We start from the raw sequence: 16,545 nt of genomic DNA on the forward strand, positions 1-16,545 counted from the left end.
TAGTGTAAGTTTTCCAACTTTGTTCTTTCTACTTTGAGTTTACCTTGGACCTTTGCATTTGCATACACACACACACTTTAGAATCTGTCAATTTTCAAAAAAAATCACTGGCATTTTGATAGGGATTGCATTGAATCTATAGATAAATTTGGGGGGAGGTATCATCTCTACATTTATGCTTGCAATCCATGAACATGCTATATCCTCTCATTTATATCTTCTGAAGTTTTCCTTAGTAATATTTATAGTTTTCTCTGTAGAAGATTTGCATATCTGTTAAAGTTTCCCCCAAATAATGATGTTTTCTGATGTTGTTATAAATAGTATATAATTATGTATTTACATTTTAACTTATTGTTTTTTGCTTGTATGAAAATTACGATTGAATTTTGTTTATTGACCTCATATTCAGTGATCTGCTAAATCCACTTAGTAATTCTATTTGTGTATAGACTCTTTTGTATTTTCCATATACACAACTATGGTGTTTGACAAAATCATTTTAGTTCACTTCCAAATCCTATGCTATTTATTCTTCTTTATGTCTTATTCCATTAGTCAGGACTCCTTTACAATGTTTAATAGAAGAGATGATAACTGGTATCCTTGTACCATTTTATATAGCAGGGAGATTCTTTCAGAATTTTATCATTAGTTAAAATATTAGATATAATACCAGATCAAGGAAGTTTCCTTTTATTCCTAGTTTGCTAAAGTATTTTTTTAAATTATGAATGGGTACTGAATTTTACCAAAAGCTTTGCTCAGCTATTGAGTTGGTCAGATATTTTTTCTGTCAATGTGGCCATTATTATGATTGATTGTCTAATGTTAAACCAAAGTTATATTCCTGGAATAAATATAACTTAGTCATGATGTATTATCTTCTATATACTTATTGGTAAGTTTGATTTTGCCAATATTTTGTCAAGATTTCTATGACTAAAAACTTAAACATGAGAGAGATTGGTCTTATGTTTTGGCATGACTTTATAAAACCAGTTTAAAAGTGTCCCCCTTTTTCCATTTCCTGGTACAATTTTTGTGGTATTACTGTTATTTCTTCTTCTTTTTAAAATTTTTTAAAAAGATTTTATTTATTTGAGAGAGAGATTGAAAGCAAGAGCGAGTGAGCGAGAGAGAGAGAGAGATAGAGAGAACAAGCAGGGGGGAAGGGCAGAGGGAGAGGGAGAAGTAGACTCCCCGATGCAGGACTTGATTTCATGATCCTGAGATCATGACCTGAGCTGGAAATTAAGAGTTGGCTGCTTAACTGACTGAGTCACCAAGGTGTCCCCAGAAAGTTCCTCTATACTCTTCCCAATGAATATTCACATCCCCTACTCCCAAAGTAACCACTGTTCTGATATATATCACAGTAGATTAGTTGCATCTGTTTTTGAACTTCATATAAACAGAATCATACAGTACATATATTGTGTTTGGTTTCTTTTGCTCATTGTAATGTTCTTGATAGTCACCTCTGTTATGTTTGTCAGTAGTGTATTTTTTTTTTTTAAGTTTTTATTTATTTGACAGAGAGAGACAAAGCGAGAGAGGGAATACAAGCAGGGGGAGTGGGAGAGGGAGAAGCAGGCTTCCCGCTGAGCAGGGAGCCCGATGCGGGGCTCGATCCCAGGACCCTGAGATCATGACCCGAGCCGAAGGCAGATGCTTAATGACTGAGCCACCCAGGCGCCCGTCAGTAGCGTATTTTGTTTTTATTGCATTATGATATTCCATTATATGAATTCACCGCAATTTTCAATCCATTTTTGTGTTGATGGACAAATCATATCTTATTTTAAACTATTATGAATAAAGTTGCTATGAACCTTCTTATTCAAGTATTTTTGTAGACATATACACTTATTTCTTTTTGTTATATATGTAGGCATGGAATTTGTAGGCCATAAGGTAGGATATATATGTAACATTATGAGAAACTTCCAAGCAGTTGTCAAAAGTATTTGAACCAGTTTACATTCTACCAGTAATGTACAATGGTTACACTGTTCCACATTCCCTCCAGTGTTTGGTTTTGTGAGCCTTTTTAACTTTAGCCTTACTAGTGAGTATGTAATGGTATCTCTTAGTTGTTTTGATTTGAATTTCCCTGTTGAGTTACACTGTTGGGAATCTTTCTTCTATTTTTGGCCTTTTGAATACCTTCTATCGAAAGGTGACTTAACAAGTCATTCACTCATTTCTAAAAAGCTGGGCTATTTACCTTTGCTTAGTGAATTATAAGAATTGTGGCACATTATAGATATGAGTCTGTTGTCATATATCTCTGTATCTCTATATGATAGTTTCTCCTTGTCTGTGGCTTGCCTTTTCACTTGGTTAAAGATATCTTTTGATGGGCAGAAGATTGAAGTTTTTTTCTTTCCTTTTTCGAAGTATAGTTGACATAAAATGTTATATTGGTTTCAGGTGTACAATGTAGTGATTCGACAATCCTATGCATTATGCAATGCTCACCATAGTAAGTGTAGTTACCATCTGTCACCACACAAAGTTACTGTGATGTTATTTGCTATATTCCCTATGCTGTACTTTTCATCCCCATGACTTATTTATTTTATAACTGGAAGTTTGTAGCTCTTAATCCCCTTCATCTATTTTGTTTATCCCCTCATTCCCCTCTGGCAACTGCTGTTTTGTTCTCTGTATTTATGAGTATTTCTGTTTGTTTGCTCATTTGTTTTGTTTTTTAGATTCCATATAAGTGAAATAATATGGTATTTATCTTTCTCTGTCTGACTCATTTCACTTTGCATAATCCCTCTAAGTCCATCCATGTTGTTACAAATGGCAAAATCTCATTCTTTTTTATGGCTGAGTAATATTTCATTTTGTGTGTGTGTGTGTGTGTCACACATACACACCACATCTTCTTTATCCATTTATCAGCGGACACTTAGATTGCTTCCGTATCTTGGCTATTGTAATTAATGCCGCAGTAAACATATGCGTGCATATCTTTTTAAATTAATGGTTTTGTTTTCTTTGGAAAATAACCAGCTGTGGAATTATTGGGTCTTATGGTATTTCCATTTTTAATATTTTGAGGAAACTTCATGCTATTTACTGTAGTGGCTGTACCAGTTTTCATTCTGACTAACAGTGCATGAGGGCTCCTTTTTCTCCACATCCTCATCAACAGTTATTTTTTGTCTTTTTGATACTAGCCATTCTCACAAGTGTGAGGTGATATCTCACTGTGGTTGTGATTTGCATTTCCCTGATGATGAGTGATGTTGAGCATCTTTTCATGTGTCTGGTGGCCATCTGTATGTCTTCTTTGGAAAAATGTCTATTCAGGTCCTCTAACCATTTTTCAAACAGATTATTTGTTTTTTTTTTTTTCATGTTGAGTTGTAGGAGTTCTTTACGTATTTTTGATATTAACCCCTGATTAACTATATCATTGGCAAGTGTTTTCTTCCATTTAGGAGGTTGTCTTTTCATTTTGTTGATGGTTTCCTTTGCTGTGCAAAAGCTTTTTAGCTTGGTACAATCTCAATAGTTCATTTTTGCTTTCATTTCCCTTGTCTGAGGAGATATATCCAGAAAAATGTTGCAAAGGCCAATGTCTAGGAGATTAGTGCTTATGTTTCCTTTTAGGAGTTTTAAAGGATCTTAGTTTTAATGAAGTCATTTTTTTAAAAAAGATTACAATTTGTATTCTTTGTGTCTTGCTTAAGGAATTTACTTCAGTAAATGAAGACATTCAAAATTTTATTTTAGAAGCTTTATAGGTTTCTTTAAATTCACAATCTACTTCAAATTAACTTTTATGTACAGTATGAAGTAGAGGTCAAGGTTCTTCTTTTTTTTTCCCCTCATATGTTTAACATCATTTATTGAATAGGCCTTCCTTTCCCAGTTGAATTGCTTAGCAAAATAAAGCAGCCATTTGTGTATAAATCTACTTCCTGACTTTATAGTCTGTCCCACTGATCTAGTTGTCTATTTTTGTTCCCAACACCACACTGTCCCACTGTCTTAATTGCTATAGCATTATAGAAGCTCTAGAAATTTAGTAGTGTATGTTTACATTTGTTTTTCTCTAAGGTCTTCATAGCCAGTTTAGATCTTTAATATTTTACACAAATTTTAGTACCATCTTGTCAATTTCTACAAAAAAAAAAAAGAGCCTATTTGGATTTTGGTAGGGATTACATTGAATTTATAGATTAATTTTGGGTGCAAGATAATTGATATCTCAATGAGTCTTCCAATTCATGTGGAGTATATTTTTATTTCAATGGATTTTTGAAGGTTAAACTAACCTTGCATTTCTGGAATAAAGCCCATTTGATCATGATGTATTGTCCTTTTTCATATATTGCTCTATTCGATTTGCTGGTATGTTTTAGACATTTTATGTTTCTATTCATTTCTTGTAAAATCTTTGTTGAATGTTGGTATCAGGATAATGCTGGCCTCATAAAATGAGTTGAGAGTTTTTTCTTTGGTCTCTTCTCTGAAAGACTTTGTGTATGATTGGTGTTATTTGTGTATTTGAGTGTTTGGTAGAATTCACTACTGAAGCCATATGGTCAGTATTTTACTTTGTGGGAAGGTTTTAAATGATAGATTCTAATTCTTTAACCAACACAGAAATATTTCACTTTTCTTTATTTTTCTGTGTCAGTTTTGGTAAGATGTGTTCTCAAGCAATTTGTTTATTATCTCAGTGGACATATTTATTGATGTAGAACTGTTCATAACATTCTCATTTTTTAATATCTGAGGTGATATTCCTTTTCCATTCCTGATAGTTGTAGTTTTTATATATTTTTCTTGATTAGTCTTGCAAAAAAGTTACTTGTTTTTAAAATTTCTCAACTAATTTTTTGCTTTGTTGATTTTCTATTTCATTGATTTCTGTTCATTTCCACTTCCCATTTTATTTTTAGTTTTTTGAGAAGGAAGCTTAAATAATTGGTTTTAAACCTTTTCCAAAATATACATTTAAAGCTGTAAGATTTCCTCTAAACTCTTCTTTAGTTCCATTCCACAAATTTTGCCATAGTGAATTTTCATTGATTTTTCTTCAAATTATTTTCAAATTTTAAGTATTGTTTCTTTAACTCGTGGGTTATTAGGAAATACGTTATTTAACTGTCAAGCATTTGGGGATTTTCTCGTTGTCTTTATAATCGGCTTCTGGTTTAATTCAATTATGTGCAGAGAGCTTTTTTGGTTTCATTGCCTTTAAACTTTTGAGACCTGCTTTACCAAGTAGCTTACGGTCTATTTGGGAGGATGTTCCACATGCACTTGAAAAGATGGTGTATTCTGTAGTGACTGTTTGTCATATTTGATATATATCAAGTAGGTCAAATTGGTTAAGGGATTGTGCGAAATCTTCTTTGCCAATACCGAATATTACTGAATAATTTTGTTCTATTGATTACTGCTAGTTCTATGAATTACTGAGAGATGTTAATACCTCCAACTATAACTATAGATTTATCTGTCTATAATCTATAGATTACTTCTGTCAAATCTAGCTTTAATTTTTGCTTCATGTAATTTTTTTTTTTAAGATTTTATTTATTTATTTGAGAGAGAGAGACAGCTAGAGAGGGAACACAAGCAGTGAGAGAGGGAGAAGCAGGCTTCCTGCCGAGCAGGAAGCTCGGTTGGTTAAATTTCCCGATGCAGGGCTCGATGCTGGGCTTGATGCCGGGCTTGATCCCAGGACCCTGGGATCATGACCTGAGCTGAAGGCAGATGATTAACGACTGAGCCACCCAGGCGCCCCTGCTTCATGTATTCTGAAGCGATGCTGTTCATTGCATACACATTTGTAATGGTGTCCTCCATTGACCAACCATTTTGTTATGATGAAATGCCCCTTTTATCTCTCATAATACTCCTTGTCTCCGTGTCTACTTTTTCTGATATTTATACACAAACTTTATGGTTACAGTGTGTATGGTATATTTTTTTCAAACCTTTTGCTTTCAACCTATCTGTGCACTTATATATGTGTGTCTCTTGTAAACAAAATATAGTTGTGTTTTATTTTTTCCAGTCTGTCTGGAAAAATTGTCTGCCAGATTGTCTGACAACCTGTCTTATTATGAACCACTTTATGCCAATAGATGGAGTATTTGTCCATAAAAAATCCAATGTAATCATTGATATATTTGCTTTTATGTCTAGTGGCTCATTATTTTTTATTTGTCCCATTTTTATTTTTCTCTATACTTACCTTCTTTTTGATTAATCATTTGTTTTTTAATCATTCCAGGTTAAGGTATAACATCTTGTTTTTGTTGTTGTTTGTTTTTTTTAATGGTTACTTTAGTAAGCATTTAGTACTTTGGCTTTCTCAACCTCAGCACTGTTGACATTTGGGGACAGATAGTTTTTTGTTTTGGGGCTGTTTTATGTATCGCAGGCTGTTAAGCAGCATGACTGGTTTCTTCCCACTAGAGGACAGTAGTAATCCCCCCCCCCTCCCCCTGCCCCCACCCCCCCACCTTACCACCAACCTCCAGCCCCAGTTGAGTCAATGAACAAATTTTTCCCTTTGGGGGAAAAATTAGCAAAGATGAGAATCATGGCTCTAGTGATTACTATATACGTCTTCAATTTATTATCCCAACCTATCAAGATAATTGAATTAGTATTTTACTATCTCAGGAGCAATGTAAAAACTTTCTATGAGTATAATTCCATTTATTCTCTCTCTCTGGCTCATTATGCTATTGATATCCTGTATTTTATTTCTGTATGTATTATGAACCCCTCAATGTATTGTTCTTAGTGTGCTTTTTAATAGCCAATCATTTTCTTTAACTTTAAAAAAATTTGTTTAATTTATGCACACATTTGATGTTTTTGGTGTTCATTTCTTCCTGCAGATCCATGCCGTCATCATTTATTCCCTTTCAGCCCGAAAAGCTGGTGGCATACTGTCTCAGCTTTTGTTTGTTTAAAAAATGTCTTTATATAGGCTTCATTTTCTGAATTCCAAATTTTTTTGTTTTAGCAGTTTGAAAATACCAGTTTTATTGTCTTTTGTCTTCCATTGTTTTCTGATACAAAGTCAGCTATCATTTTGTGTTTTCAAATGTCTTTAGAACTAACTTGTTCTGTCCTTGTATATACTACAAGCCACTCCCCACCCCATCCCCCCGCCCCCACCAAGTTAGGAGTTCGGGATCTAAGCACTGTAAGACTACAGAATGTTCTCTCTGCTTTCCAATTCAGCTTCCATGCCATTTCCACACATTTAGCAACAGTTCCGTGGAGGAAATTTGTCAGGCAAGACTACACCGGTATCTATCTGCTCACCTAGAAAGACCTTAGATTCCTCTTTAATTTAATTTCTTTAGACAACTTTGTGTCTGTAACTCTCTGATATCTTAAATATGTCAGGAGGGTGTGGGAATTCAGTTATCTTTCTAATTTATATGATGAGAACAGTCATCCCTTAAGACCTTCTACATCTTATGTGAAAGCTGGAAGTTACTATCTTTTAAGTATCTCTAAAATCAGTAATGATATCCTTTTTAAATTCTTGATTTTTTTGTAATCAGTCTTGCTAGATGTTTATCAATTTTATTAATCTCTTCAGAAAAGCAAATTTTTTATGTTTGTTTCATAATTTTTTTTGCACTTGAATATTTAATTTGCTATCCTTTTTCTAGCTTCTTAGGAGGTAGTTGCATAATTTTTCAGCTTTTTTCCCTAAAATGTTTATTTGATTTTAAATTTCTCTGTAAGCATCACTTTGGCTGTGTTCCACAAATTCTGATATCTATGTTTTCATAATTAGTTGAGAATATTTTCTGATTTGCCTTTGTAATTTCTTCTCTGACTCATAGATAATCTAGAAAACACTTGCTTAATTTATAAATATTTGGGGATTTTTTAGTTATCTGTTGGTTGCTAATCTCCAACTTAATTCCACTGTGGTCAGAGGACACGTTCTTGCTCTATGGCCCATTTTGATCAAGATACCATGTATGTTTGAAAAGACTGTGTGTTCTGCAGTTGTGTGTCCTAGTGTTCTATATATATCAATTAGGTCTAATTAGTTTATTGGGTTCAAAAATATATCTTATTTTTTATTTTTCTGTTCTATCAATTACTGAGAGATGTGAGTTGTTTTCAAGCTATAAATTTTTAAAATAGTTTTGTGCATTTTGTATATTTTATATATTTTTTAAATTTTAAAATATTTTTTAATTTTATATTTTTGTCTATTTTTGTTTCTCCTCTTAGTTTGGTAAATTTGTGACATATTTTGAGCCTATGTTATTAGATGTATACATATTTATATTCCAGTCAAATTTATCTTTTGTTATTATAAGCTATGTCTCTATTACTAATACTTCTTGTCTTAAAATCTTTTCACTTGTATCTTAGTATACCTATACCAGCCTTATTCTGATTAGTATTTGCAGACATATAACCTTTTTTTTTTTTTTTAAAGATTTCATTTATTTATTTGACAGAGAGATAGAGAGCACAAGTAGGCAGAGAGAGAGGGAGAAGCAGACTCTCCACCGAGCAGGGAGCCCGATGCAGGGCTCGATCCCAGGACCCCGGGATCATGACCCAAGCCGAAGGCAGCCGCTTAACTGACTGAGCCACCCAGGCGCCCCGATATATAACCTTTTATTTTCACTCATTCTGGTTCTTACATTTTAGTGTCTCTTGGAAGCAATGTATGGTTGAGTTTTATTCTTTATTTCCCAATTTGACCATGTTTATTTTTGTTGAATATTTAGGCCATTTACATTTCATTTCATGGGGTTTAAATCTATTATTTTACTATGTTTTTTATTTGCCCCACCTATTTTTTTTCCTGCAATTGTTGCTTTCTTTTAAATTAGTAATTTTTGTATATTATTCTCTTTTCCTTCTATTTTCTTATTAACCATAAATTTTTTATTTTATTTTAGATGTTATCTTAAAGATTACAACACGAATCTTTGACTAATTCTGACATAAATTTTGCTTTTACTACTATTAGTGTAAATAAAGCTTAAAATATTAACTCCATTTACCATTCTCCTACCTTTTGTGTTATTATTGTCACATATTAAAATTATGTATAAAATACATTCAAGAGTATGTATATTTGTGTATGTAAAATTTATTCCCACAAGATGTGTTTTATTGAATACTCAGTATTCATTTAGATTTTTCCAAGTATTTACCCTTTCTCTTGCTCTTCATTTATTTCTCCATTAGTGTTGTTCTTCTACCAAGGATCATCTTCCCTCTACCTAAAGAACTTCCTTTAGTATTTCTCTAATGTCACTGTGCTAGTGACATATTATTTTCACTTTCAGGAAGGGTAATCTAGAAACATTTTTATTTTCTCTTAAAACTGGCTTTCTTGGTAGTCCTGAGCTAATTTACTTTGGTCTTCCCAACCCAGTGAGACAGAATTTCTTCATTCCCATTTTCTGATCTGCCCATATTCTTTTCTCTAAAAATTGGCCAGGGTAATTTGGAGAGGGAAAAAGAAAACAAATATAAGGGTTTTCTCAATAGATTTTCTTTCTCTTCAATGTCTTGATGAATTGAATCCTGTCTGCTTTAATTGCTCTCTGATGAATATATAACAGTTGGGATTTTTTTCCCTTTTATCTAGCTTTTATAGTTGTTTTAAATAAGAGGTTGAGTCTGAATCAAGCTTCTTTGTCATAGTTAGAAGTAGAACCCAGAAGTTCTTGTTTGTTTTCAATAAAACTTAGGATTAAAAAGAAGTTTATTCTCACGCATATGGTGACCTTTTTAGATATCTTCCCACAGATCCTATAAAGCCTGTTGAGTTTCATTTCTATAGATTAAATGGCTAAAATTCTTCAGCTCATGTGACATAATCTCCTGACCCCTCACCATTCTGGTTCCCCATTTTTAAGTGGAAAGCACAAAGATTTTGACTCCTGGTTTTAGAGTAAAAAAAGGTTACTTTTAAATCCTAGACCTGCCTCATTAATTGCTTGACCATGAACAAGTTAATTTGAGCCTTTGATATTTCATTTGCAAGATAGAGAATATTACCCAAATTGCAGAGTCCTTGTGAATTAAAAGAACGCCTGGATTATAGTAGGCACTCAATAAAATGTAGCTGCTGCAGTTACTTTCATATTTGTATATTTATGGTTGCCTCAAGAGGGCATATACATGGGATAAATTCTTCATGTTACAAATTTGCTGAAATCTTTTGTATATCTATTTTTTTTACATGGGCCTGGTTTAGTTACCCAATTCCGTAAAAACTATATGATTATCTTCAAAGAAGGTATAAATATGAAGATATGTTGTGCTTCCTCCTTACTGTCTCCTTTATCTTGGCTGAACTGACACAAGTGGGAGCAAAGATGTTTCTGAAATAATTTAACTGCAGGATATCATTTAAACAATAAAGTGTTCTCCCCTTCTTTCCAGAATGATCCTTTATGAGGATTTCACTTGGCTTCCCTCTATTTTACAACAGAAAATTAATAAATGCTCTGGATGCAATCTTAAGCCAAGGTCAGCAGCAGCTGCTGTGCACTTGTTTGAAATGCCTATTTTCTTCCACTCATTTCTGACCCTTCTGAATCCCGTTATCAGTGCCTGCACATTTTGGGTAACTGACTGTCATTATATTGTAAGGATGCTGCCTGGACGGTTGCTCCTCATCCAGAGATGTCAGCCAGCTGAAACATAGCAGGAGAAAACAAAGGACATTCCTGACCTGGGGAAAACTGGAGCAGGAGAAATTTACATGTGTTTGACATTTATATTCTTTTGAGTAGTTTTTCCTCTGAAAATTCCCTGAACTTACTACTTCAAGCAGAAGAATGGAATCTAAATGCAAGAGAGAAAAGAAAGCCCACTTTGAAGATGGAGAGTGGGATAAAGGATAAAGTAGGATAGAGGTCCTCAATTTTCTGGTTATGGAAAAGGACAGAATTATAAAATTAACAAGGTCACAACAATGTTAGTCTTTGATGTGTTGGGGAATAATTCTATAAAGTCACAATACATCTATAGGCTTATTATACCAGTGCTTCCTAATAGCCTTTTTCTATGTCTCCCTTGCACCAGAGTGCTAGCACAGATGTTTTTTGCATTATTGATCACATGTAAATGGAATGCCTTGAAGGAATGTTACTTTACATATGGGGGTCTAGGTGTTGGAACATTAGAGGTTTATTTGTATGCTGAGCTTCTGATCCCAAATGGTAGAATTTCACATCAAGAGTGTCTGATAAGGGCGCCTGGCTGGCTCAGTCGTTAAGCGCCTGCCTTCGGCTCAGGTCATGATCCCAGGGTCCTGGGATCGAGCCCTGCATCGGGCTCCCTGCTAAACGAAAAGCCTGCTGCTCCCTCTCCCACTCACTCTGCTTGTGTTTCCTCTCTTGCTGTGTCTCTCTCTGTGTCAAATAAATAAATAAAATCTTAAAAAAAAGAGTGGTAAGTCCAAGTGATTAAACCCTGGAGGCAGCACCAGTGCCCTGCCCTCAAACTTTATTTTACTTTCTAACAAACACAGAACTCATCAGATGGTGCATGCTCTGGAGAGTAAGATGAGCAGAAACTAATTTTCTAATGAAAGGGTTGGCAAAAGAGGATGATCCTTTTATATTATTAATACATTGCACCCAACTTTGAGTAGCAGGGGTTACCTCTCTAGATGTGAAACCACTGATACCTTTTCCCATTATCTAAGACCCTCGGTACCTAAGAACTCAATACTTGGATTGATGCTGTCTGCATGGTTAGAGCATTTAGCTTCTACATTTTTAAGCAGTCAAAACCTTTTTTCATGTAAGTTTTCTTTGGGACCCCAATATAAAAAATAATTTTAAAAATGAGATTCTGGTTGATGCAAGATATAACTTGAAGTCTGTCCTTTGTCCTCCCTGTCACCATGATGAAGTGATGAGGTCCCTGCTGCATTTCACCAGAACCCCCAGGGGCTCCAGGAAACAGTTTGCAAAACACTAAAGAGACCAAGGAAACACTTGCATTATCAGAGGAGGATTGCATTGGCTAGACATGCCTCTAGAGGTCAATTTAAGCAACACTGTTATCAGGAGACATGTGCTTTTCCTATTGTCTGTCTTTTCACAATTTTTTTTTTTTTTAGAAATAGATTTGATAGTTTTTAAATTTTTCATTTCCATTATCATATAGCCCCAGAACATTTTAAGTGTGGAAGAGATTGCTAGTGATCATGTGAATATTTTTCTATTTTCTCATCTTTCCAAGTAACTTAGTGTGATTTCTCTCTTAATCTGTCCACTCATATGCAGGCATCACTAAAGGGAGTATTTGGCCTCTTATGAATTTCTGTGAATTTTAATCTGGGTTTCATGCAATACAAAAGATATAGCTGACTGGTATAAAAGCTGTGTTTACAAAGTGAAGTGAAAAACTTTGTCTCTGCTTATGAAATGTATGACACATTGGTACAGAGCTCCAAGGAAGATGAGGATCTCTCGAGAACCACAGAATTACGCATGTATCTGGAATTTGAGAGTGATCATTAGATGTGGGCCCTAATGAATCCTAGTGAAGAGTTTTTGAGTTTGAAATGACTCAGACATTGGCATCAGCGAAAGGAATGTTTTGGTCCACATAACTGAAAAGTCTGGGAGTAGGGCAATCGTCAAGGGTCACGTAATATCATCCAGTTTCTGTCACCTTGCTTTCTGTGTGATTTTGCTCTGAGTTAGCCTCAGTTTTTCCTTCTTCACATTGATTCCTCCAGACATCAGATAAAGGGCAAGTTGTGGAGAAGTAGCATTGCTCTAACAATCTCAGGCTTAAACCAACCCCATTTAGCAACTGCAAGTAGGGAGACAGTTTCTTTTACTAGCATCGGATTACAAAATCCTAGGGAAGGGTTTTCTTGGCCAGTTTGGGTCCTATTCCCGTCTGTGGGGCTATCGGTGATCAGGAAGCATGAAGGTATTACTTCTAGTCCTGTATTCCCATCAGAATATTCTTAGCATTCACCTTAATTCCCCCAAGATTCTGGTTGGCTGAGACCATTCTGGCTGCATGGCACTTTACTATGTTACTTCTCTAAAATAATAGTGGTATTTTTGTGGAACCCACCAGAGCTTTCACCCAAAGATTTTGGCAATAAAGACATGATGGCTACTTGGGATGGATGTGGCTCTACCAGAAAGAATAAGAAGCAGAAATCAAAGCAAAACCAAACAAGAAGTCTGAATGGAATGAAACAACCAATATAGTCTTCTCAACTCAATAACCTAGAAATGGCAAATACTTAACATGTGGACACTGCCCTTCCTATGCTCATGGCAGACATTAGTAATCAAGTATACTGCTATTTCTGGCAGGTCCAGACCTGGTTTCAGAATCTTCTCAAAAGAGCCCTCTAGGAACTCAGTATTGATAAGCAAAATAAGCTTGTTTAGCATCCCTGACATAACCCCAAAGTCTCCATACTTCATCATTCTAACTTGTCTCCAACATTCAGAAGCTTTGGGGCATATTGAAAGTTCTAAAAAGGTGAATTTAAATTTCCTAGTGGGGTCTGTGTGTTGGAATCAGAGGATAGTGCTCTATTTGTTTTGTCTCCTTTAAAAGAATGAGGCAATTGGTTATTGGAAGACCCTTAGGATGATGAGACAATAAAGAAGCTTGTTTTTTGTTTTTTTGTTTTTTTTTTTCTGTTAGCATTTATCTAAAACCTATCCTTCCTATACTGTTACTGGATATTTGGCAAATTTTTATTGATGTTGAGAAAGAAGCCATCTACCCTCCACACAGCTTACTATCCACGTTAGCATGACTCTACTGTTGTACTGTCTTCATCAGTATAACTTTGCTCTTTCAGAAAATGCTTGCCCAGGAAGATACATATAACAATTTTATGTTGTATTCTGAAGACCCATCAACTCTCCAATAGAAAAAATATTAAACAAGTTTCTACTTTAAGACCCTTTGAACATGTTCCTTCAAAATTCTCACTATGCTGTGTCCACAGTCCCAAACTACTATCTCATGATTCTTACCCAATCCTAACCAAGTTACCCACATCTAAAGACATGCTTAAAAGTAGACTTCAAGTAACATAAATGTTCCCAAATTGCCCTTCCCAATTTGTGAGGCTATGAAGACTCTTTCAAGATAGTGCTCCTTTGGGCGCCTGGGTGGCTCAGTCGTTAAGCGTCTGCCTTCGGCTCAGGTCATGATCCCAGGGTCCTGGGATCGAGTCCCACATCGGGCTCCCTGCTCGGCAGGAAGCCTGCTTCTCCCTCTCCCACTCCCCCTGCTTGTGTTCCTGCTCTTGCTATCTCTCTCTCTGTCAAATAAATAAATTAAAAAAAAATCTTAAAAAAAAAAAAAGATAGTGCTCCTTCTTCCCCCAGTAAGAAGAAACTCAATTTTGTCTTAGGTTGTTCAGGTGATATTTGGGGGAGCCACTATATGACAATGTCAGCAGCCGCTGAGCTATATAGATTTAAGTTCAGGTGAATACAACCAACATTTATTGGCTGACTTGTATGTGTAATCACTTAGGACTTCGGTGGAAGGGGCTCTAAAGATGAGTAAGAAGCATTTCCTCTTCTCTAAATCCTCACGAACTAATGGAGGCATACAAAGCAAGTAAGTGCCATAATAAAGTAATATCTTCAAGATAGTTTTGAGAGAAAGAATTAGGGTATCTCAGAAAACTTCTTGGAGGGTGGTATGTTTGAATTTTGTGCTAAAACGAGGCTAGTATGTCAAAAGGAGAATGGGTGTGGGGGCGAGCATCTACACTGAAGAAATGGCGTGAGCTGAGGGCAAAGAAGTGGAAAAGGTCCAAGTGTGTCCCGAAAACTCAAGTAGACACATGAGGCTGGTATGCATTGTAAGAAATGAGACTGGAAAGTTGGATACAGATCAAAGCTTGATGCACTTGGAATGCCAGGAAAGAGTTGCAGACTTTATTCTGCATATAATGAGTACGAAGATTTTTGAGCTCATTCTACTTCCTCACTCTCCCCACCTTCTCCCTCCCTGTCCATCTCTCAGGTTATCTGCCTCTGTCCCTTCTCTCCCCTTCCTTCCCCTTCTGCCCACTACTTACAACCCTTCCTCTATCTGACCACTTTTGTTTCCCTTAGCCGGATCTCCTCTTACTAGCTCTCTCATCTTGCCAAGCCTTGTTCTTGTTCAGTTTCTTCTCGTCTTACTTTCTAGGTAATGCAGTACTATTAGATGTCTTACTCCCTGTTTTCCCCTGTCCCCTTGCTTCTTGCCTGGGACCCTTGGGCCTGCCCCAGGGCCCCCTGCTTCTCTTGCCTTTACTCATGGTTTTTCATAACCACTCCGCTTCTATATGTGTGTTGTCTTCGTTCTTTCCTACTGCAGCTAATCTTTGTCTGCAGGGCTAGGAGGATGGCGCCTTATTTCCGGACACATGACCCAAAGGCAAGACCTCTTTAGCTTTGGGGGATTTTTGTTTTTGTTTTTTCCTGCAGCTTCAAATTGAACAATCCCATGGAAGGGCTCTGGTTGGCCAGTCTTGGCTTGTATGTCTACCCGTGTCTGGATCTATCATGCTGGCCAGGGGCACATGGCTTCCTTTCCATGCAGGAGCCTGTGGTTGGCAGCCCTTTCCAAAACGCAGAGAAATAGGCACCAGTGTTGGACAAAAGGAAACAATTGACATTCACTCTGTGATTATTATAGTTCCAATTTGCACATGAGGAAACAGAGCCCCAAGATATGAAATGAGTTTCCTAGTCACAACTACCCCAGTCTGAATTGACTTCAAACCCATTTCTTAATCTCTGTGTGATGCCCTCAGTTTCTTACCAATTTCAAGTGATGGGTCTGTTGCTCTCTCTTCGCAAATGTAACCAGGGAATTTGGAGAGCATTTATTGTGATAGTCGATCTAGTCTGCCCTCGTTCCCCCTTCCTTCCAATTGCTTACTTTCTTTTTTTCTATGTTCCTAAGAGAACAGCTGAGGAGAGGGACCAGAACTCTTACCTAATTAGATTCTTCAGCTTACATTTTCTTTTTTTAAAGAATAGCATGCGAACATTTATAAGGGCTGGATTTCTTAATACTGAAATGTCCACCTGTCAGGATGCCAGAGTCTAGCTGAGAAGCTTGGTGAGAGATTCTGTGAAGATCAGGCAAGAAAATGATTCTCTAATGGAATACAGTGATGCCACAGACTGTGCATTCTAATGTCTAGGTAAATAAGCAGCATATCATATTTTTTATCAAGATTAAAACTTTAAGCAGACATAGCATGTGTCAGAACAGAAGGGAAAATACAGTTCACGTCTAAGACCTAGAAAAAAACACCTTTGGTAAACTATAATTTCTTTTTACGTTAGAGAAGGGGTATATTGCTGTTCTTCATTTTAATGTGTCTTTAATGGATTTATTTCTAAATATAAAAGGAGTAAATGCACATTTGAAAAAGTTTGGGAAAGCATAAAACAGTGAATTAGAAAGAAAAAACATTAACCTTGAGGGATCTTTTCGGCCCTTTTTTTTTTTTCTATTAGTGTGTTTACATGGTTCAAAATA

The sequence above is a fragment of the Neomonachus schauinslandi genome, chromosome 7 (genome assembly GCF_002201575.2).
Source record: "Neomonachus schauinslandi chromosome 7, ASM220157v2, whole genome shotgun sequence".
In the NCBI taxonomy this organism is placed as follows: domain Eukaryota; kingdom Metazoa; phylum Chordata; class Mammalia; order Carnivora; family Phocidae; genus Neomonachus; species Neomonachus schauinslandi.